General features: G+C 32.6%; 1 long non-coding RNA gene across 1 annotated transcript in view; it reads left to right on the top strand.

Moving 5' to 3' along the window:
- Positions 1 to 553: 553 nt before the first annotated feature.
- Positions 554 to 25,446, top strand: part of LOC146722809 (uncharacterized) — a 40,928-nt gene continuing 16,035 nt past the window's right edge. Inside the window, exons 1-3 of the long non-coding RNA XR_014924922.1 lie at positions 554 to 734; positions 8,971 to 9,171; positions 9,347 to 9,392. This is a non-coding gene — a long non-coding RNA (uncharacterized LOC146722809). The remainder of the gene's footprint in view (positions 735 to 8,970; positions 9,172 to 9,346; positions 9,393 to 25,446) is intronic.

Genomic DNA, 25,446 nt, shown 5'->3' with positions numbered 1-25,446 from the left:
TACCGGTCGCGCCAATTTGTACTTGTACATCGAAGGCGAAGGGTGGTGGAGCGCCAAGGGTAAATTTTGCATTTATATCATTGTTTAGAACATCTATTCTCATCACCTTTTGCACTTGATGCGATTAACATGAAATAGGCATTGTGTACAATTGGAGGAAGAAGCGAAAGAAAAGGAAAACTGCGCGAAAACACGGTAAATGTACGCGTCAATGTTGATATGATATTAATGGTTAAGTATGGTATATATTATAGGCGCGCAATGATATTTCTTTCGTCGAAAATTGCAAGCTTTTTCAGAAAATGATCGAGATATTGTAATGTAGATCTGTGTTCTGTAATCGAAACTTGTTTTTTTATTGCGATATCACAAATCTGCAGAGAGAACGAGATTGAATTGATCATCAATATGTAACATTTTAAAGACGTTACTTTGAAAGATAAAACATTAAAATTTTAATAGCAAAAACATCATAACAAACATATTTTTCAATAAAAAAAACATAGATATCAGAATATTAATTACAAAATATTGTGTATGTGTTAAGGTTTCTCGGTGACGACGTGACGCAATCGTGGAGTCCATTATTTCGCCGTAATAACGGAGCGGTGCTTTTTCGGTGTGCAATCTGTCGAAGTTGTGTTCCCGCAAAGGAAGAAAATAGAAGCATAAATCCAATTTCGTCGAGCAGGGGTGAGGACATCGTACGTACCAGGCAGCCCTGATAAAAGGGGGTAAGTACGAAAGATACAAGATCAAGTAATAGCAGAGAGCAAAGGACAAAGGGTCGAACGATGGTCGGGAAAGGGGTGCAGAAGGGGGAGGGGAAGATGTACGAGGTGCCGACGCGTTTGACGTTTGCGGTTGTGCACAGACATTCGATGGTTAATCAATATCATCGGGAAGGTATCTGGGTCATCGGGTTATCGGCCAGTCGTCCGCACCTGTCCGCTTATTTCGTCAGTGCTGTTCCATGACAGCACGCTCTCCTATACATTTTGCGCTTTGTGACGTGCACGCCCAGCGATTTTCGCGCTGTGAACGCCCGGAAAATTGCCCGAATGCAGTCGATTGCTCTTTTCGAATCGATTGGCGCGATTCTACGCGAAATGCGTGATTTCATACTTTTTTTTCTCCGCGCGCAACACATCGTTTGACGAAAATGGCGAAAAGAAATATTTAATTCGAATGTATGTAATGTATATAATCCCTATAAGCGCATGATATTATTTAATATTCTAGGTGTATTCTTAGAATATTAAATATTTTAAAAATACGCCTAGAATATTGCTTAATTATTTAAGGGATGCCTAATACGAAAGGGTTCATGCAAAAATCATGTACGAAATGTGTTGCACGACGCAATGAAAATATATAAGTTGCATAAAACGAAACACGTATGTATAATCGTTCAATTATCACTGTACGCAATTTTGATGCATGTGGAATTATTTATATTACCTGCAGAAATAATCGTTATATAAAATTAATTAAGTAGGGAGAATTGAATTGCAGTAATAATATCAAAAAACAAAAATATGCCAAATTTTGCGAAATAGAAATAAAAATAAGTAACTCTATAATAGTTATAATTATCATATAATTTCATAAAGTATATAATATGATGCAAATTTTTTCATTAGATATATAACATGAATACAATTAGTTCTTTAAAGTTTAATAATTCGGAACAACCGACGTGTTTCGTTGTTCGCCATATAAACAGTAATATTTGGTCGCAAACTCGTTGGATTTTTAATGTAGTTATATTAATGTTTAATGAAATTAACAATTACTGATTAAACATATATAGGTATATATGTACATGTATTGTATATGTTCATATATACACACATATATGTATATATGTTTATTTATTGAAAAATTACATACGATGGAAATGGAAAAACTCCTTTTACGCGACATGCTAATAAGCAATAACAATGCGATGTATGAATAAAATACAGAAACGGGAGTCATTTATTGTTGTTTGTCTGAAGTATTGTTTGAAAATACAATTGTTATTTTATCTAGACGTGAATGATTTCGCATTAAAGAAACAACAGATGTTGGATTATAGATATCTCGATTGTTACAATCTGAATTTATATTATACACGCATTGAAATAATACTTGAAAAGATTTCAAAATAATTGTTTTACCAGAGATTTATATATTTCAGAAAATTTCTATATTACTTTTCCCATGTTTAATATCTATAAATTTAATATATTTATATTATTTAAACAATCTATATGCATAATACTATATTAACATTAGTTAAGATAAGTTTAAAGTAAAATGCAAATTATATAAAATAACAATCAATAATTAATTTATTTGGACTCTCATATTTGATTTTAAACTTTCATACTTATTGCTTTTTTATAATTATTTATACATATATAATCATACGTGGATATACAATTTCCTTTCTACAAACATTTTTGAGAAAATTCTTTAAAATTTGTTTATTAAAAAAATATGTAACATGAAAATATCAAAGAGAGTTTTTTACAGACATTGCTGCGTACCAGTAATAATTCGTCGCGTGCTGCTACCGGCAATTGCAAAATTGTTGATGATTTATACTACTCCCTATGTTACAAAACATACATATAACTATAGTAATTAAATAAATAAATTTGCAAAATATATCGCATTTTTACGATTATATACGTGCGTAGAATACGTGATATGTTGATTAACATGAAATCGCGGTAAATCTTTTGTAATAGTTAAAAAAAAATTATTTTCTTCACACATTTCTCATCATTTTTTATATAAAAATTTTATTCAGAATTTATTTTTCAAATTTTTAATATTTCGAATGAAAGGAAAGTATAATAATAATAAAATGTACCTCAATCTTTTTCAATAAAACATGAAATTGTACGGGCTATTTTTTCCAGAATAAAAAACCTTTCTATCTACTTGCTTCAGGGTTAATGTAGAAATGCAACTTGTTATCTCATGAATTCAATTATATAATATATACTGGCAGAGATTACAGTAGAAAATTAATTAGATATCTCTCATAACGAGTAGCAGCTTTGCGTCTAATTTGCGATAAATTCCACGGATTACTTTGTACTTTGATATGAAAAACTATAAGTCAAGTCCGATTCGTAAAGTTGGTAGCTAGATGTCGTGTGCATAATTTACTTGTTAACTAGTTAATTCAAGTCAAGTTTTGTAAGTTCCACCACGCGTAAACATAACTGTCTAGAGGGGAGTTGGGAAAGCGGTAAATTTAGTCAAGCCGAAATAAAGCGATTGCGTTTCGCGCTATAAATTACAACTTCAGATATTCTTCGCTATTCCCTGGCAAATGCAAACTCGAAAGTTTGTTACATTCGGTGTCTTTAAAACAGTTCTTGATACGACGGATCAAGACTGCGCGAAATTCTAATGAAAACGCATTTATGTCAACAATCTCTTGATGCAGAATATTATTAATTATTTCTTGTTAAATTTTAACAAAATATCTTTTATTAAATTAAATGGTGCGAAAATAAAATTTTTAATCGTTTCACACGCAATTACATATATATTAGATATCTTCATATTTAAAAATATACTATCGAGTTTTCAATAAATTTGATTACTGTCAAGCATAATATGATTAATTAAAATATATTATTAAAGTCAATATGAAAGATATTACAAAATTAGAGAAACTAAAATTAGATACCTATCTATAAAAGTAAATCTATTAAGATTAATAAATAATTCGAGAATTATATATGTCGAATAAAAGTTTATTTTCCTGTCAATATATCGATTTAGTATTACCCTACACTTACACTGTGCTAATAGGACTTTCAATTAATATTTTCAATTACTAATGAGACTTTTAATTAAAAGGATTTATGTCCACGGAAATCGGCTTAAAAGTGGTCGCGTACGCGGATCAAATCATGACAGACAAAAGGATTAAGTGATAAAAATTAAACTTTTAATTATTTAATTTGTCTACTTTATACGAAGCGGAAGAATCGTCCATCAATAATCATTTTCACTCGTTAAACGTAAAGCAATTTGCTGTTCAAGGAATGTGACAAGAGTTGCTGCATAAATAATATATAAAGTCTCTAATTTATAATTAAAATACTCTGGAGTAAACTTAGATTTCAATTATGTACAAATTTTCTTCCATTTATTTCTCATTTTCATTGATTTCTCGTTCTTTCCTTTCAGTACTATATATAAATATTTTTTATTTTGACTGAATGTTTAAACTTTGACAGACGGTTCTTTTGCTTATATTTATACCATTGTGCATCGTTAGATGCAAATAACATTGGTAAAAGATTATTGATTTTTCTTTGTATAATTTGAAGTTTAATTTAGCATTGCTTGTCACCGCGTTGAATAGTCGGCTATAAAATTATGTTTTAATTTTAATACAGAATCGCGCGAGAAACAAATCACCACTCTCTCTTTCTCTCTCTTCCTCGGGGCGCATATACACTTATTTCAAAATCCCTCCAAAACTATCGATATCAATAACATGCATAAAAAATCGTTTTTATTTATGTTGTACCTATCCATGCGCACGATACTACCGCGAACTGGCATCGCACAGTCGGCGTTGTGTTTCGTCAGAGCCGGCCGGCTCTATTGATTTTCCTCGAGTTTCGTCACGATGTTCCCGACTGAATGAGGTGACTGATTTTCAATGGCTTGCAACCGCCGCGAATGACCGGCGCGCTCGCTCTCTTAGCGAATTCTACATTAAACTTGCATTCAAACGTCATCAAACGCGCGACTATATACGTTCGAAACTCGAGGCTTCTCTCGAGCGATTGCAAAGAAGAACGAATATTACATGTGCGAACACAGAGTGTCCCATAGTCCTGGGTTTCATTAAAACTTAAATCGTTAGGGTATACAATGAATCTTACAACAGAAACAAAATTTTTCATATACGAAACAAATTGCTTTATTGTTTTCATCATAAATGATAATATTATTATATAGCGTGATAATATTCGCGCATTTTTCAAATAGTTGTAATCTAAACATGATTCAATCATCCCCCGTGACAGTATAATTAATTGCACTTATCGGTAAATATAATTTGCTGATTAAAATCACTGAACGTAATATTTGAAAATGGAATTATATATTATATTACTTTTATACCTTAATTTATTATTATAAAGACTTTATATTTTTTTATTTATTACTATTGAGATAGATACGTAAAATATAGTATAAATATTTAAATATATATGTATATGTACTCGCGATGTATACATGTCTGCGATATTTATAATATTATATAAGCGGCTTTTCGGATATACTATAAATACGTGTTTCAAGTATTCATCTACACAGAGATATTATTATTTACAACTTACGATGTACGTAATTTTAATCAGAAATTTTTAAACCCATAATTATAACAGAAGACAGCTATATGTTAGACGAAACCTTTCATTAATGTTTTGAACGATCCATCATCGCGAATATTTTGAGGATAGCGATGCACCCTATTCGAATTTGCAATTCTCCCTCATACTTGCTCATATCAGGGTGAAAACAGATCCAAGCCAGACGGAAGCAAAACACGATAAACAAATATTACGCATGGACGATTGCAAAGGGGTTCTTACCCCATCGAATTAGCCATTCGCTTGTTCACCGCATTTAATTTCGCAATTTTCAATTATATTATCGCATAATAAATTTACACCACTGTTGAATGTGTACTCATTTGGTTTCATTAAACGCAAAGAATGCCTCTGTCTTTATCTTAAAAATGATATTTATTATAACTTCTTGAAAAATGATACAAGTAGAACAAATGAACCTATCTTTGGTACAATAATATAAAATTGTAACGCGGAGAAATAATGACAATAATTTCACGACATCGCGCATGTCGGAAAGATTTGTAAAATATATGTATAGAGACTGTTATTTGATAAATCTCAGTTTCCCATCTCTCTGCCTGGCGCGATGTTAATTGCCCGATCTGAAAGCTAATTTGGCACGAGTGAGCCAAAGCACGGGAGAGCCAGCAACGGGTGGTTTTCTCTATTGACGACGGCAGCTATGCTCGGATTCTCTCGAAACCTGTTTTTGCAAGACCGTTGGATTTCTTGCCGCGCTCAGCGTCGAGTGTCAGATGACTTTGCTTCTTACGTGATCACAAATCTCTCTTTCTCTCCGATCTCTCGTCGCGACGACACGTTCGTGCGTCTCCCATAAAACCGAAATCGGTCGGAATGGAGCGGCGGAAAGGATGATTCGCAAATATTGTATTATGATAGCGTGCAAGCGCTATGTAATTGCATTAAAGGCGTCTTTTGATCCGGGTCAACGATGCGCGAATTCTCGTGCGACGCGACGCCTAGAAACGCGAACGTTTCGTCGAACAACGAGTTTGCGAAATCTTCAGATGCTGGCGTCGGGCGTGTGCTTTTACGTATATGCGCGTGCATTTTTCACCGCGAATCGGATTTCTTTCGGCGGAAAGGGAGGAAGAGAGGCTTGGTATCCGATACTGCCAATATCGATATCGCGAATAAGAGATGGGAAAATAATATCGGCATTGCTTCCACGTGTGTTATGTGCGTAGAGCTTTTTACGAAGTCACAGATTAGATTTGAAAATATCCTTAGATTCAGATAGTCATATTGAAATATTTGCATAAAAATTAGGTTACACTTGAATGATCAAATTATTGATAACTGGAAATGAAAAATATATTCTCTTTTATGGACACACATTTTATATACTAATCTAATTTATAATTGTTATTTCATAAGCGTAACTTGTTGCAAATAAACAATAAATAAACAAAATCTCAATCCTCTGTATGTCAGCGACATGTCATTTTATTCGTAAAATTAATCGAACAAATTGCGTGTTACGCTTCGAAAAAAAGCTCTTAAGTTCATTCTTATATAGAAAAGAATAGATGGATTCTTTACCCGCTTTATAATCGTTAAATGAAGCGTTATTATTATCCAATGTCGCGCTGTGATTATAAATTGTATCCCTTTGAAGGTTTTACTCAGGCAAACTTAATTTGCAGGATACACCTACTTACCTTTTTCCAAGCTCGTGCTCCAATTCCGAAAAGACGATAATCATGGCCTATTGAACCTTTACTACTGACGCAGCATAGTCTACTTTAACACTGCAAACTTTATGCTATCAAGCTCCCCGGTATCTTATGCTATTTGCATAAAACGCGTTTGACGTAAAAGATATTTAAATGGAAAAATCAGTGCTTGGGAAGACAATTTATTATTTACGCAGAGCGCATAAATAATTAGAATCTCGAAACTCGATGCAACGGCTTCTTTTTCGTAGAACGTAGCCAGCCGGAAGAACAGGACAATTTATAATCGCAGTCGGTTAAAGTTTGCGAAACTTGTACGCTCCTTCGGGTGTGTAAGTATAATCTACTTTCGCACGGCATGTCGCTGGTATCAGACTTGAACGTGTAAGACCACCCAGGCGATGTCTAATACTCTAGAGAGAGGAAGGGAGCTAGAAGGAAGGATGTAGCATACAAGGTATTACAATAACAGTAGCTGTTGAACTCGGTATAGTAGACCCGCGTATTACAATAGTATCGGCTATGGTAAACGTCACAGAGTAGAGCAGAAATACATGTTTTAGGAAATTCATTATGATTACGGAAAGTCATTGTTGGATGAAAGTTATTTAACAATTTTCAGGAAAGTAGAACATTTTAATTCTGCAGTGTACACATAACAAACTTTTTATTCTCTGTTAAATAAATTGGAAGGATTTATACAAACAATGAAATAAAAACTATCACTTTTTTCTATATTTATTTAAAACGCATTCTTTCTGCGTTCTTGAACATATTTATTTTGAAAATGATTAATAATGATGAAGAAATAAAAATGAAATATTAATGTTAAGATTTTTTTCTTTTTTAATTCTTTCTTTAATTGTAAAAAAGATTATTGATTGTGCCATGTATATCAACAATCGAGTAAGTGGCATGAAAACTATACTTTGTAAAATATATGTTCTGCCACTGTTGGTAGTACTTCGGTAGCAATAAACGTTACAACGTTACAATCTGTGAGAAACTTTCACGTCGACACCATTACGTTGTCCGCGTATAATACAAGCCCTCGTTAAGCAGTTGTTTACATTGCAATTCCAAGCAAGCAACTCTGTTTAGGTAAAAATAAAATGCAACCCCTTTCTCTCTCTCTCTCTCTCTTTCTTCTCTCTTTCTCTTTCTTTCTTTTACGTAAGAAGACATTTTCACGATATTATCACGACCTACTTATACTCGGTTTTTTAGTTCTTTTTATATGTATATGCACTCTCGCTCGCAGAATAATCATGTATTATAATGAACGAAATTGTGATAACAATCTTTATGTCGATAAATGCGAATAATCAAGCAAATTATCAAGCGTAACCTTAATTACATTAGATAATTGCTACTTATTTTACTTAACAACTTTAGACGGAAAAAATTAAAAGTTTGTCTTCCTATAATTACAGTCTCGCTATCTTTGTACAATGAACACACATTACAAGTTACACGAAATACTCTTACTCTCGAAAAGATCAAAATGTTTGATTTTGAGATATTAATATAAAAATTCTAAAATTAATATTTTTTTAAATAAACAATTTAGAATTTTTTAACAAATTATAAAGTGTTAATATAAATAACATACACAGGTTACTAAAAAAATACTTTGTTAAACTAATAGTGTCACTAATTAAAGCAGTGATTTTACCAAAGAGAGTATTTTATTGATTTTCAGTGAAAACGCACACAGTTTGCTTCTCCGTCTTACTTCTTTATATTATAAGTATAGTACTGTAAACGGTAAAATCTCATTGAAAAGAATCGATGTTTTAACATAGGAATTTGGCGCGTCCAATAATAATTTTTTTAAACAGTTATTATTTTGAACGCTGCTATAATTTAAATTTTATATTTGTATGTTACAGAAAACGCGCGTAAAATTCGGGAGTGCCATTAAAAGTATCGCGCGTACAAGTGCGGGAGTTCCGTGCCGTTAAAAGTATCGTGCGTACAAGTGCGGGAGTGCCGTTAAAAGTATCGCGCGTGTTAATCACTGGATTTTGACAACCCTGGCAATCTGAGAGGAAGAGGAGGTCTGAGGGAGGCACCAGCGGAGCAAACTTAAGGTAAATATCGATATTTGTATATTAATTATTATAAGTCATATTAATTCAGCTTATTTATTTGAACATTTTATACAAGAGAAACTTAAAAATATTATCTAAATAAAATTAGAAATATTATCTAATCTAATTAATTTAAACGTTGCTATACTTTAGATTTTATATTTGTATGTTACAGAGAGACAACGTAGTTTCAGCATCAACTACTCAGTTGTTGTGCATCGGTGAGTAAGATAAACTTTTATTTAATTTTGAGGTAACGGATTTATAGATCGTAGTTGCAGATTGTAGATTTCAGATTGTAGATAAATCCGTTGCCTTAAAATAGATGGACTAGAATAAATTAAATCAAACTTACTTAGATTGGACTTTTGATAGATGTTTGTAATATACAGAATTAAAGCATATTACACATACAAGTGTAAATTAAAATATAAATTAAAGAAAGATATAAAGAATTTCAATTCAGATGAATTATTTATTTTATTTAAAGAATGCGCTTATGATTTTATTAATTGTTACATAATAACAACTGCGTTTGTATAAAAATAACTTATTCTTTCAACAAACATTGATTATCCTAATTTTTCTACAGTCTATCCATTTATGTATAGCATGACATTTATGAAAATACTTTACATTAATTGATATAAATCCAAGTTATCGATTAAATAATATATACATATAATATGAATTAATTTGATATATTATATATTATATAATTAATTAATTTGATATATGAATAATTAATATTATTTTATTACTAGCAAAATATAAATAAAACTATTTTAGTCGATGACTCGGCGTTATGTTAGTTAAAGCAAAATTAAATTTAACAATGTACAATTTCTTACGATCGTTTCCGAGCGTAAAATTACGCTCATGCACCAGCGATCGGCGATGATAATTAGTCGGAAATGAAAGGAATTTCTTTCTTTCATTCAGATAGGTCAAAGTTACATCTTTGACTAGATGTAATCAGAATTATTATGGCCAATAAAGGTAAGTCCACTGGCCTAAAAAATGATTCATTTAATCATGAATAAACACTATTGTAAAATACGAGTAAATAACGTAAATGCGATATATTCGATCTCACAATCAGATCTAATTAACATTAAAATGCGTTAATGGATAAATACACGCATACATATATGTGTACAATAAAAGAAAAATAATCTCCTAAATTAATAATGTTACTAATTAAAGCAGTGATTTCTCTCTCTCTCTCTCTCTTTCTCTCATCAAAGAGAATATTTCACTGATCTTCAGTGAAACGTACACAGTTTGCTCCTCCGTCTTGCTCTGTGTCACTGATTATGGCATTAAAATTTCATATAACTAATATTCAAATTCAAAAATTTAGATATATATTTTAAATTTAAATACAAAATTTTAATGCCATTATCAGTGACACACAGAAGAGCAAGACAGAGGAGTAAGGCGGAGGAGCAAACTGTGTATACTTTCACTGAAGATCAATGAAATACTGCCTTCGATGAAATCGCTGCTTTAATCAATGACATTATAGTTTAGTAAATTATTTTTCTTTATATATATATTTATTTATTAAATTTCTTTACTTTTAAAATATAATAAATCCACTTTAAAATATAATATATTTCACTAATCTTCAGTGAAACATAGTTTACTCTTCCGTCTTACTCCTCCGTCTTGCTCTGTGTCACTGATTATGGCATTAAAATTTCATATAACTAATATTTAAATTCAAAAATATAGATATATATTTTGAATTTAAATACGAAATTTTAATGATTATCAGTGACACACAGAAGAGCAAGACAGAGGAGTAAGGCGGAGGAGCAAACTGTGTATACTTTCACTAAAGATCAATGAAATACTGCCTTCAATGAAATCGCTTTAATCAATGACATTATAGTTTAGTAAATTATTTATATATATATATATATATATATATATACATTTATTAGATTTCTTTACTTTTTAAAATATAATAAATAAATAATATTATAATAAAGATACATTTTAAAATATCACTGATTAAAATAATACTGATTCTTTTTAGTAAGATTTCATTGTTTTTAATACTCTAATTATATAATTGAAATCATTGCTTATAAATAATAATACATTGATTCCGCAGAGAGATTAGAAAATTACGATTATAGACATACGCGTTAAAAAAATCGATTTTTCTTAGTCAGAGAAAATTCGTCTGCAAGTCGTAACACATATAGGACGAAGCTATATTTGCGAGCTTACTCTCCAAGAAACTTTTCTGAGAAATTTTGAAGCGCGGATTACTGACGGTAAGAACTTACTCTATCCCGCAAAAAATACTTCTCGTAATTCTTCGTTGCTTTTATGAAAAAGAAAGTCGAGCGCCTTAGTCGGAATCATTCGCAGTTTTCATATCAAGAATAATGGAAAATAATTAATTGTTTTGGCTTTTGTTAAATAGTCTGAATAAAGTTTCCACTTTTATGCAACGAGCATAGAATTAGGTCTGCCTGCAACAATAGCATATAAATACTAATGCAGGACATTAAGATAGCTTTTTATACAAATATTCTCAGAGAAGTATTTTCTTCAATATGTGACGGAACTTAAACAAGATGTCATCATATAAAATAAATTATATATGTATGTGTGTGTGTGTGTCTGTGTGTGTGTGTGTGTTAATTGCAGCACATGTATCATGTAATGAATTATGTATCGCTTATATTATATACCGATAACTGTGCCATTTGTTTACATAATATATCGCTACCCTGATCGATAATGTTGATTATATCAAAGATATTGAGTTAAAGTTGGAAATTACATTGCCGCATAATTTGCTGTGCAACATTTGTTATTGAACATAACAATGATATTATTATATATACATATTACGCAAATATCAATTGAGGAATTTAGTGTGACAATAGTGAAATTTATTTTTTGAAGAATTTGCAGAATCTAATTTTTAAAAAATTAAAAAATTTTATTTAATTTATCATAGTTTTCAATAAAACCAATATTGATTTTTAATAAAACATTTAATTTTTCTGATATTAAGATTGATTTTTTAAAATGTTGAATTAGACACTTTTTTCAGAATTTTAATATAATTAATATAGACTTTTTGAGAATTCAAAGACAGAGAGAGAGGGAGAACATATAGAGAACGGGTAGAAAAAAACCACGAAGAACTTTTCAATTCGCTATTATCAGTGAAAATAAGCTGTTGTTAGCATCTTTTTATTATGAAAGTTATAACGTACGTTGATACGTGCATAATGCAATAGAAATTTAGAGAATGCGCTTTCTCTGCCGTCACGCGAAATAAATTAACGAGCGACGAGTGAACACGATAAATTATTTCGATTTAAGACGGTTATTTCTGCACGAGCGATTTGAAGCCGCGATTAATCGTTACCGATCGAAATATTTCATAGCTCGTGGCTCAACTGCACCACAATTATTGAATTATATTTGAAAGTTAGATATTTCGCGCGTTGTCATTTGCGTGAAATAATTTTTTAGTAGAAAAAAATTAATACCTTGGAAATGTATTTTCGTGATAACTGTATAATTTTATAATTTTATGCAATGTATGTCGTTTTTAATTAAATTTATTATCTAAAAACTTGTCTAATTTTTGCTAATTTTTACTATTGCATTGTATTGTCTGTTTTATTTTACGAAAAGATTTTAAAGAGTTAAAAAATTTGTACTATTATTCGCGGTTGCCGAGATAAAATAATTAAATGCTAACAAGTAGCGTGAAATTGTGGCACGTGTTGACATGACGTATTTATTGTTCCGTTCACGTACCAAGAGATTGCCTGACTATTAACGGCTGCGCGCGCTAAATGCACTAAAGTGATGGACACTGATTTAATATGCGATTGACGGGGATCGAATGATTCAATGATAGTAAAGCGGAGCTTCGAAATTCCATGCAATGATGCTGTCTGCATCCGAATTCAACGTGAAAATTAAATTAAAATCTAACTCCCATGTAAATTTATACATGTAAATTACGATTTCTCTTAATAACTTAATAACAAACATGAAACATGTCGTTGTTAACAAATATAAAAATAATATCAAAATAATACGTAAATACATGCACGATTTATTAAAAAATTATTACTATAATGAATGAGGCGTTATAGACTTAAGAATTATTTAGTGAAATTAAATGAATTTAAATAATATAAACTTTCATATATAGCATAAATAAATTATCACGTGAAAATTTATTCCACATCGCATTTTATTTTGAAAATAGACCACAGAATCGTTCTTACTCCATTTTCTGACATTTTGATATACGGTGTCCTATAGTTCGTATTTTTCTCTGAACTGATGAGGTGGAGAGATTTACGTTCTTTTCGAAGAGATTATCTGATCGTACAATACGGAACTCTACACGCTATCGCAACAGCGAAAGTGTCGTACTTGGATCAGCTAAAATTGAAATCCCCTCTTTTTTCACTTTTTATATGACCGCGTTGCGCTTTTGGACAAAAAATTTAATTATAGATACAATAACTTTTGCTTTATTAGTGAAAAATGTGACATTTTTATTTATATTATTTAATGAAATCTTAGTAATGAATATGTGTAATATTGTTACAATGAGAACACGCATATGTTGCGTTGAATTATAAAATCAGGCAATAGAGTTTACATCGTCAATATAATGTTGGTACTCAAAGTTAAACAATTTTGCATTGCTTTTATTTCCGCAAACAAAGAGATACGCATGAATAGTAACATTCGCTATTGCAAAATGCAAAGTATTGTATGATATAAATTACATAAAATAGTTTTTTTTTTATGCGAGAAATTTTTTTTTAATACATTTCTAAAATTAACATAAATTTCATGTACCTTTTTCTGCTATCACAATTCACTGTCTGAGTATAATTCACTGTCTGAGAACATTTTCTCTTTTATCCGCGAAATCACAGAATACGTTAACGGAATTTTTTAATCAAAATTCTCCACGTGATCCCGGATTCGAAACAAAATTCTACCGGTATCCAACAAAATGCAGCGTACGTAGTACGAAATACATAGATGTATTTTTCGTCTTATCCGTGTAAAAGAGAAAAGGAGGAGTACTCGTTCTCTCAACCCTGTTGAATACTCTATACGCGTCGTGTTAAATCCCATCGAACACTGAATGCAATTTGTGCGACCTGATATTTAGGGCTTTCAGTCACAAGTTCCTTTTGAGTAAAGGATAATACAGGTCTGCGGAAAAGCTTGTCTGCAACGCCCGTCGTAGTTCTCACATAATATACATCCTTCCGTCGTCTCTTTTACAATATATCCATATCTTTTCTCATCCGTTTTCTCCTATCCATCTCTGGCATTCGCTTTCTTGCAACTGTATTTCACGCTTACGTTATACACATCTCGTGTCGCATAAAACGAACAGCTAGGTATCAGTATAGATATCGTAATAGCTCACCACACTTTCCTTTCAAATATCATGTTTTATTGCCCCAACACGCCCATCATTTTAGAAATATAGCATTATTTTCAGATATTGAATATACACGCATATTATATATAAGTGCAAGAGAAAATTATATTAATTTACTACCTCGATATATTTTGAAATGATAAAGTTAATTGTTGCGAACAAGCTCAGAGAAATAACATAAATTTCAAATTGTTGAAATTATTACTGTAAAACAGGCGAGAGAGAAATGTATAAAGTTATGACATCACGTAGTGCACGCAATGTGATGTGTAAAATGTCCCAAAATGAATTTTTTTTCTCTATATAATCTTCTGTGATACTTTTTAGTTGGCGTGATATTTCAGATGAAAACACATACATGTCTGAAAACGTGTTTATCAGATAAAGCTAATTATGAAAAGTAACCGCACTCGAGAACTTCCCCTTATTTCGATAAAAGTCATAAAAACTCTTGAGAGGAAATCACCGAATCAAAGACAAGATATACCAGTCCGTCCGAGCCAAGTTCTTTGAAACTCGAGGAGAGAATCCCGAAGGTACTTTCACTCTTATCTCTCAGTCTCCAGCTTGTATCGCGTCGCTGATAACGTGCACCAACGAGTTGATCTCGAGAGGTCAAAGTTACGATGAGGGGAGAGACCGTGCTAAGATAAATATCTTTCGCTATCCTCTTGAGTAACTCATCGCACAGATTAATCTTTAATCATATTTGTCCACAGATATTTCTGCCGCTATCTAACATTTCCCAGAGAAAATTCTTTTCTCCACGTAGATAAGCGAACGGGCGCGATGAGCTAAAATCAATAGCGAGCTCTCTCTCTCCAAATGAAAGCTTCCATTAAATATATGAGAGATTCTATATTTGAAGCAAATTGTATAGATTTAGGAATTGATTCACTTTATCAATAAATGATTGAATAGCAAAATCTGCATATAATACTCATCACACTCTGATAAACATCAATCTAGTCTAAATAGATGTATTGTGCGATGATTTTATAATACAATTACATTTATATATAATATCATTATCTACAATGCGATATTATTCACGTTTCAGAATATGTCAAATTGAAAATTGGTGTTTCCCTATAGTGTACCAAACCTGATTCAAATTTATCATGTATATATATATATATATATATATATACATCGAGCGTATAATTTATTATTTTGATGATTGTAATAATTTTGAGGGCAGATTTCATTAAATTGTGGTATCAATATTGAATTATAGTTTCCATGCAAGCTGAAACAACAATCAAATACCGATTCACCTTTTTCCAAATCATCTTTTATCATTTATAATTTTTTCGGCGTTATTACATTTTCGGCAATTTATTCCATTAATAACATAGCAGGCGATTATTCTTTTGCACAGGATTATTGGTAAACGATAAAATAGCAGCTCTGTCATATTTGATCCGGATTCCTCATCACTATATCGCATATTCCGTACGTTGATCGTTATGATAATACGCGGAGGCAAACCTACTTCGCTGCTAAACGCGCCGTCATTATTAACTCGCCGCTTCGCTCTGCGCCAAAATCAACACGCCACACGACGCAAAATCGAGGACGCACGTTCGTCCGTCCATTAACTGCCGCTCCAGGTAGCTAGCTACGCTCGGAGACATCATACGACAACGTTGGAACATGACGATTTGTCATGCTCTATGTTCGTACATATCATGATCAGTGGCCGGTTACAGCCATCATCGACGCGGCATCATCGCCAGAATAATTCAGGTATAATTGACCAGGTCGGCTAATAGCGACTGTTAATTAGTAGGAACTGCTCGGCATGACCATTGTACGGATGAGATATGATCGAGAATGCGAGCAGAGAGGAGGATATGCGCTAATAAACACCGGTCGTTGATTGTCCCTTTATCGCAGGAATCCTCAACTCTTTTCACTCGATTATTTTATGCGCTTATGGTACTTTCATTCGATTGGGAATTGAGTATTTAATCGTGTTAAAAATATCTCATTTAGAGGCAGTAATTAGTTGCAAGTTATTTAATAATGACATAATTAAAGTCGTATATTATTATATAATTATTATATACAATAATATTATATAAGCCGCGTATATTAAAATATTTAGATTAATATACCACTCTATGTTTTCGACCCGTTTTGACAATCAAATTGTGTTTTTTATTGCCTTCTACACTACTACGCGAATCTTTTCTGAAAGAAATCAATTAATTATTTTTAATTGTTAGTGACGCGTTTCAATTTTTTTTGATATAAACTTTACAATCTTTAATTGCAAATCAATTTCATTTCAAAGTAATTATATCTCTTTTGGATTTGAATAACTTCTGCTAAAACAGTTCTCATCTGTCAATTCAATGACCTTTCTGATATGTGGAGCAGAAATTGAGCACTTTAATTTAACGATCAATGTAATAGCGTTTTCAATTCATATGATCGCTTCGAGTGCAGTTAAGTACGATTTTCATCAGGTCGTATTTCAGCCAAAATGTATTCTAAATTAAAGTTCCAAAGTTGAAAGAGGAAAGCGCAAAATACTTAGCGAATAATACGTTTGTAATTGCACGTTGACGCGACTTTGCAATAATTGTGGTCCCTATTGCACTTGAATTGAAATGCAAATGTTATCATATAATCACTAACAGTTAGAGAACATTAATTATATGAAAAAAGGATCTCATTGAAGAAAGTTGAAGGAATCTAAGAGATTGTCTTAACAAGACGAGATCGCAGCCATTAGGATTTCGCATTTAAATGTTGCTTGACATTATCTCAGCCCGTTTACGATGCTCGAACAAATTATAAGTTGAGAAATCCTGCTTTAGCACTTACGATTGTGTAGGTATACGTCGGTCTTGCGTACATATACATGGAGACAATAACGCGCGTATTAACGCACTGCAGATTGCGTACGTGCGGGCGTTCTATGGTAGCCCGAGGGAATGCTAGCTATCTACTCGCAAAATAGCCCTCTCGGCAGATAATCACCCCTCCTTTCGCCCGTTACGATGGGCATTAGAGGAAAGAAAAATCACCGGATTAAAGTCGCGGCCTTCTCTCGAGCGATGCATATCTCCCAATTACTTTATTATTATAGCATAAATTATTTTAATCGGCGATTTACTAAGAAAATAGCGTGTAACGCTCATTTTCAGGGCAATTTGTGAATATCGTATAAAGTATAAAATATTAAAAGCAGATTTCTCTTATTTGAATTTCCGTGTGACACAGATCTTTATACGTGCCGTATCTACATATGTGCGTATCTCGGCTAACATGTCGATACGGTGTCGACGCACACATGCGCGATAAAATGGCTATCTAATCCGCAGCGTCGTTTAAGCAATATTAAGCCAGTAATGGATATGGTGGCACTTGGACGAGCTTAAGAGATTGCATCGCTATTCTGTGATATGTACTGATTGTGATATTATCACAAATGTGGTTGGTTAGATGTTAATAGCTTTACGGAACAATCGGTATTATGTCGAGTCATTAGCAAAATTAACCAATTAATAGTGAGTGATTTTTATATATTGTGAAAATGGTTAGATCGCGATATTAACATCATAATTAATTCAAAACACAATAGAAAGAGGTAGCTGTGAGTTTTTATTTAATTTTGTTTTACCGTGAATGATAAAAGTTTATATCTTCTATAAAAACTTTGTCTTCTCTTCATGTATATGTCGTAAGGGTATTTCCTCGGCCGTCACTCTTTCGGAAAGAACATTAATTAAACTTTTGCTGACGTTATAAAATAACTTGGCAGAGAAAATGTCGCGATATATTATTAAATATCTTAATCCAATTTCGTGGCAGGTACGTAAGAAGCAAATAATTTGAGTCACGTCAGCGCGATTGCCCTTAATTAATGCTAATTAAGAACAGACTTTGCATAATGCTGAATGTGACATAATTAGACGAGAACAGGCAACGTTAACCGTAAGTGACATTAATACGTAGCCAAGTTTTGAGGCTGTGCAGACGAGAACAGCTGGACGTAACGCGAATTAATTAATATATATTATAATATATTCCAATTTATATAAAATTGCATATTTCAACGGGTATTATGCATATCTTTCCCTTTAATCTATCACGTTAAACCCGATTAAGATAAAACTATTGCATATAGATATCCTTCCTCGCACTGACGTTATATTATTTCCGAGGTGTACCGCAATTCAGCCGAGCAGGATCGTTATTAAAGCCGGCGTACTTACCGAGAAATCATAATTTTACGGAAATCAATATCAACACGCCAGTGGAAAATTGCCATTCCCCTTGAGAAATATCATTGAATGAGGAGAGAGCTAGCGCGCGCCGTTCGGAAAAGAAAAAGGAAAAAAAGCGGCCGATTTTGCTTGCATTACTTGCGCGAAATCACGTCAGAATTCAACTAGCATTAAGACGATTCGGACAATTCGTACTTGCGCGTAGATCGAAGAGAATGGGCGACCAATTAAAAATTCATTACGGTCCCTTTCCCACGAAGCCTCTTAAACCCCATTTGAGTGTCGCGCGGCTGTCGGGACAAAAGAATCCGCAGACTCCAGAGAGACGGTGCGGCTGCGGCGCAGCGCGGAATATACGCGCAAATTGTACCGCCAAGACGTCGGCGTGCTCTGGAACAATCCTTCCCGGTAACGATCATGCGTCAGTTGCAGGGAATTTATTCGTCGACGCTCGCACGAATATACAATTTAATTAAAAGCGGCGCGTTTAGCGCGGCAACGATATTCCCTCGAATCGCATGCGAGAACGGGCGTCCGCCGCAAGTTTCGTAGAGATAAATCTTACTCTCGTGGCGCATAAAATCCCTGCTCGGTTTCGCCTTTCATCTCTCACTCTCTCTCTCTTTCTCTTTTCACAAACCTATACATACGTATAATAATCTCGCGCGACGAAAAATTTTCGCCGCTTCCATGAGCATTCTCATCATTTCCCGCAAAAGTACCGCGCCTTCATTTTCCACCGTTTTTACTCTCTCTCTTTTCGGCTTTATATGTCGCCGAATTTTCAACAAAATTTCAAAGCGTTATGGAATTGTTTTCGAGAACATGCAAAATCTCCTGTCAACGACGGCATTATTATTTTTGCCTAAAATTAGAATAAAATTAGAGAAAAAAATCATTTTAAAGAGAGAGAGAGAAGAGAAAACGCGCTATATCTTTGTTTAATTAATACTCGACATTAATTAGCTTTTGACCACTGTCTTGCGGTCGTTAAACATTTGGGGTGCGGCAGTGTTCCGGAAAATTCGCAAAATCGTATCTCGTCGACTTGGGAAATACGAATACGTCGACATCTCCGTTTACCAGTGGCGTGGACTGGTCGTAAAAGTTAGCGAATCTGATAGCAGTCAGCTTCGTAAAGCACCTCTCGATTCGATTCCCGTAGCTTTTACGACCAGACGATCTCTACTATACCGTTCCAATTTCGAATCCTCTGACGGTGACTTTCGAAAAATACGGGGGCAAGGAAAAATTGTCGAAAAATTTTATCGCTTCTCTTTTAATTTTCTCATTTCTCACACATAACATTGTTTTTTTAATAAAACATAAAAAAAGTATCTTGCGAAATCAAATATCAAACTTTTGTCAAAATTCTGTGATTAATTTTGATTCATTTTTTGATTGCTTAAGATCATATAGATTATATATTCAAGAAAATTCTATTATAACAGATATACAATTGTATAATAAGATATGCTTTTCTTTTTCTTATTTTTTGTATACATAACTGTCGTTAATACATTACATTTATACAGCATTATTATCAATATTCTTATAAAATGTTTTTTAAATTTTTTTGTAAAAATGATAGAGTTACATATAGATACTATGTCACAATTATCCTGTCTGTACAATATCTCTCGATGAATTGGAAACTCTTTGGACCGTTATGATTGCCCTTATTCTTTCTCTATGAAGGATCTTCCGTAGATCCTTTTATCTCTTGTTGTTCATAGTCTTCCCCAGAGCAATTAATACATCCGGGCGTTTCGTCCCAACTGCCGACTTTTGTCGGCATCGTATCGACTTTCCTCGTTTATCTCCGTCATGAAACTATAAACTCAGCTCCCTACAGCAATAGTGAAAATTCTATTTCCCAGTAGAAAACATGCGGCATATCCTTAGCTGACGCTGCTGCACCGTAATGCATATGTAGGTGAATCGCGCATTCTAGCTCAAGTATATCTATCGTATTAAAACCGATATTTACGTAATCCGATCTTTCGAGCGGAAATCATTTCTTCCCAAGTTGCTCGATAACATCGTAAAGGTAATGCATCGATAAAACGTGAGCGTAAGACGCGCGGATAAACGTAGCCAAAAGCTCTAATGTGCATCAAACCAAAGTATGCGTTTCAAGTACCTAATAACACATAGTACGCAATCTCAGCGAATCCCGGTATACCCAACTCTTTTCCTCAAGTTATTATCTCTCTAGCTAGCTTATAAATAAATTTCTCAATTTGCTGGCTTTTTTCGTACAAAGCGTCGCAAAATTGGCGGAAAGTGAATAACGCGTAATAACGTAATAACGTGATAGCGTATATGTAACGTTAGTCTTCGTAAAGTTTAAAAAGCATTTTTGTCAGTGTAAAACCGAATTAGCGTTGGTAATGTCTCATGATATTTTTCTTTAAAAATAAATACTATATAATAAAAACTATATTTGTTATGTTGGAAAATATTACGTGTTTACTTTCCGTCAACTCTATATAGAACATTTTGTATAAATCTCAATCTACTCAATTCATAGATATGCAAGTATTGCAGATAGCGTTTTGTTTTCATCTCAATCCATTCAATGCATAGATACGCAAGAGAGCATAACAAATAACATTTTAAATATTATTACTCACACTTCTACAATTATTTAAATCAAGCCTAACTAATTAAAAATATTCACATCATGTAATTATTTTCTTATGTTGCATTTAGTAAAATTAAATGAGTGCATTTAAAAAATGTTTTACCTTTTGTTATTATTCACAATAAATGAGCATACAAAGCAGAAACTATGACTTAATCTATAAACGCGTATTGTCAGCAGCATATAAAATTTTAAATTATAAAGCACATTGCCATCGCTTATCGATAAACATTAAACATTTTAACAAGTTAATAATGGAATTATTGTTATTTTTTGCAAAATGTACGTGTATAAAAATTAAAACATATTTATTATTTTTATACACAATGATATTCAAGAATATTTCAGATAGAAACGACAGGATAATAAAATCAGAGAACAGCAATGTTTTTTGGACAGTTAACTGTACTGAACTATCCAAGCGATAAGCCATCTCATTCCTCCATTAAATTCTACTCATGCGAGTCAAAAATTTATTTCTACCATTTCAAGTACTGTATATTCGGTCGATTTGTTTTTGTTTAACGGCAATACGAACGATTATCGATTTTTGCATGCGTCGACGCATCCAATACCCAATTGTTTTACGCTATCCTGATATATTTGTTATCGTTGTTGGGATTGCAATTCTATCGTGCTCAAAATAAGTTTCAATTGCACTAATTTTCTCACTTAACACGTAGATACAATTCATATAATAAAACTATTACCTAAAACTATATAGCGCTTAAAAGGATATATTAAACTATATAGCCCCTAAAACTATAGTTATATCTGAAAGAATTTAAGCCTTGTATTTTTTTATATATACATTTTATTTAAATATAAAAAAATAGTACATAATTTTGCCCGTTTATTTCCCGTTTACTATACATAATTCTGTTTAACAAACTACACAATTTTCTTATACCATATTATATACAAAACGTATTTTCCATGTCTGAGTCCATTGAACATTTCAATGATTCGTTTTCGTGACAACAAGCGTAATTTGGTCGATCTTCGCGATCAAACTTAACGACCACCTAAGTGTTTCTCGATTTCTCTATTCCTCTCCAAAGTAGTATTTGTTGCTATGGCCTTAAATGTCTGTTCCTTGCGCTCGATATCGTTTATCGCTATTTTCTTCGATAGTCTGCGTTCCGTACAATGCGATTTTCGTACCAAACAAAATACGGATAAAAACATATTAATTTTAACATGAAAGATCTTTCCATTTTATTTACTAATCTATCTTATTTATTTTAACATAATTATTGAAGTTATGAATATTGACAAATATAAGTAAAGAGAAAAACTTTTAGATGATTTAAAAATACATCTGCAAGATGACAATTTATTTTCTAAATTTTTTTTATATTTATAAAAATGATTTTTTACATTTTTAACGAGCAAAGGGTGAGAGGAGAAAAAGAGAATGCAGCATATTTATCTGTTCGTTTATATTCGGAAATTTTTGTTACATTCTCTATATCCATATACGTATACTTATTCATTGACGGCGATATTGTGTAGCGTATTGATTTTTCAGCAAAGAGATTAATTTTTCCGGATATCGTGGACGGTCGAGCTGTGTCATCAACACAAAACATTCCATACATAACGGAAATAAAAAATGTTTGGCTCGAATACGCGATACCGCTGCTAACATCAGAAAATCAATTTCCAGTTCAGCTATCGTCAATAATTCATGGAATCGTGATTCAGCAAAATCCAAACTGCCATCTCACAAATACCGCATATATGACCTTCGTAGCATCGAAGCTAAATTTCTTGTAATACCTGAGTTATGAATTCCGTCAACGTGTAGAAGTTTGCGGCGTACATATAAGCAATGCGCCGTCGTAATAAATCATCGGCGTGAATCGATATAAAAACCGAGAAAAACCTGTCTATCTCATTCGAATTACGTATAAGTATGCAGTTTATCACCGTTGCGCCGTTTCCTATTTTGCTGGTACAAGTAATACGAGCAGAATATCTCACACAAGTGTAATATATTTTATCTAGCTACAATATATTTCTCGGTAGAATTTCAAACTCTCGCGATTCCGCCAGATGGAGGCTGAAAATGAGAGATGAGATCGTTGCAATGTACGCACATTATATTGGAAGATAGGTATATCAGTTTTTAAATATGATTACGTACAAAAAGGTAGGCAGAAAAATTCTTCAAGAATCTCACATTGTTTCATGGCCTCTCGTTATTTAAATACGGGAATATAAATGCTGTACATACGTATACGTACATGCAGTGAGCGTTTATATTTAATTTTTGGATCGAAGCGCGCATTTGCGCAAATCATTGAAATATGTATGTAACAAATGTCTGCAATGCTGTAAAACGTTATCGCCCGTGGCACGCATTAACGCGAAAGTTAAATCGAGCGAAACATATGCGACATCGCCATTATTATCGTTATTTCTAGGATTGTGTAAACATGAATGCAAGTGTGCCGGATAATGCAATAATTTTTGTAAACTCACTAAAATCCCGGCTATGCATGTGCATTGCATAATATTGTGTAAATTAAACCATCCCATACAAACGTACCGCATGCATTATTACACTATTATGTTTCTGCGATAATGCATTTTCTACACATGCATTTTAAAAGAAATGCATTTCAGAGTTAATTTTTTTTTATAACAATTTTACTAGTAATTTAATCATTTATATATCTGTTTATTTTGCTATTTAATTTACTTTTTCCTCATTTATATATTTCATCTTATTTATCTTGGATTAATTAATTGGTACTTTATAGAGAAATGGATTAATATCGTTGAAAATACATAATTAGTGTAATTTTGAGATCAAAGCGATAAGTTTTAAAGTCTTTTTAAAAAAAAAAATGTTTTCTTTTGAATGTGACGAACGGTATAAAAATGCTGAAAGCGGAACTGCAATCGTATAACACATTGTCCGAAAGTTATTTTGCGGTGAGAATAAAAACTTGAACGACGACAGACACGAGACAGATATTACAGCGACGTTTTTCCCTTTAAAGTCCTCTAGTCGAATTAATGATAGAAGTTTTCCGGAAGTAATAATGGTACCATGGGTACTTTATTTAGTCCTGATATCGAGCATCGATTGGAGGTTCCATAGACCTCGAAATAAGAGTAATGCTATACATTATATCCGGATGTCCACTTTTATTGAGTTCCAGAGAGTTCGAAAACGCTGGAAATAAGCCGATAATTGATGATAAAGATCGAGATTTTTTTGTATACGGATTAATTGCAGTACACGTGTGAATTATCTCTTCAGAAAGTATCACATGTTATTTTAAATGGGAAAATATTTAATTTTGATTAATTAATCATCTATTAGCCGGTAATTCCATATCCATCGGTAATTACAAATGGCACATGTATATCGCGTAGAGAGTAATATAATACCATAAATGTTACGCGAAAGTAGATAATTAATATGTCGACGAAGTGTACTCTGGGCAAACATTTAATATTCAACTATATTAAACTATATTAAAGTTACTATCACCACTATTTAGACATGGTGATTCAATAGATGTCTGAATATATATAGTATGTATATACCTGTATAGCGGTGACGGGATAGTGTTTCGGAGATGATTGATAAGTCAGGAGAGAATATACTTGGAGAAATTTGACAACGTTGTTGCATATAGCGCTTAAATCCGATAATCCAATTTGCCGTGACCCATGTTCACGTATTCGTTGTGCCAGCATCCCTCTGATTTATTTATAAACAGCTTAAATTTAAAGCGGATTGATTTTACAAAAGTTTTTATAACGTTATACGAATACCAATGTGCGTTCTATAAAATAACGTTATATAAAAAGGATATTAATGCCTTTTTCTTGTATTGCTTTTCCGATTTACTAATGTTGAATATTTTCTGCGTTCGCTACCCTTGAGCGAGCGATCCGGATGA

This window comes from Nylanderia fulva, unplaced genomic scaffold (genome assembly GCF_048542155.1).
Source record: "Nylanderia fulva isolate GAGA-0341 unplaced genomic scaffold, ASM4854215v1 Scaffold27, whole genome shotgun sequence".
In the NCBI taxonomy this organism is placed as follows: domain Eukaryota; kingdom Metazoa; phylum Arthropoda; class Insecta; order Hymenoptera; family Formicidae; genus Nylanderia; species Nylanderia fulva.
Note: the sequence above shows the minus strand (reverse complement) of the source record. Positions and strands in the feature narration are given on the sequence as shown.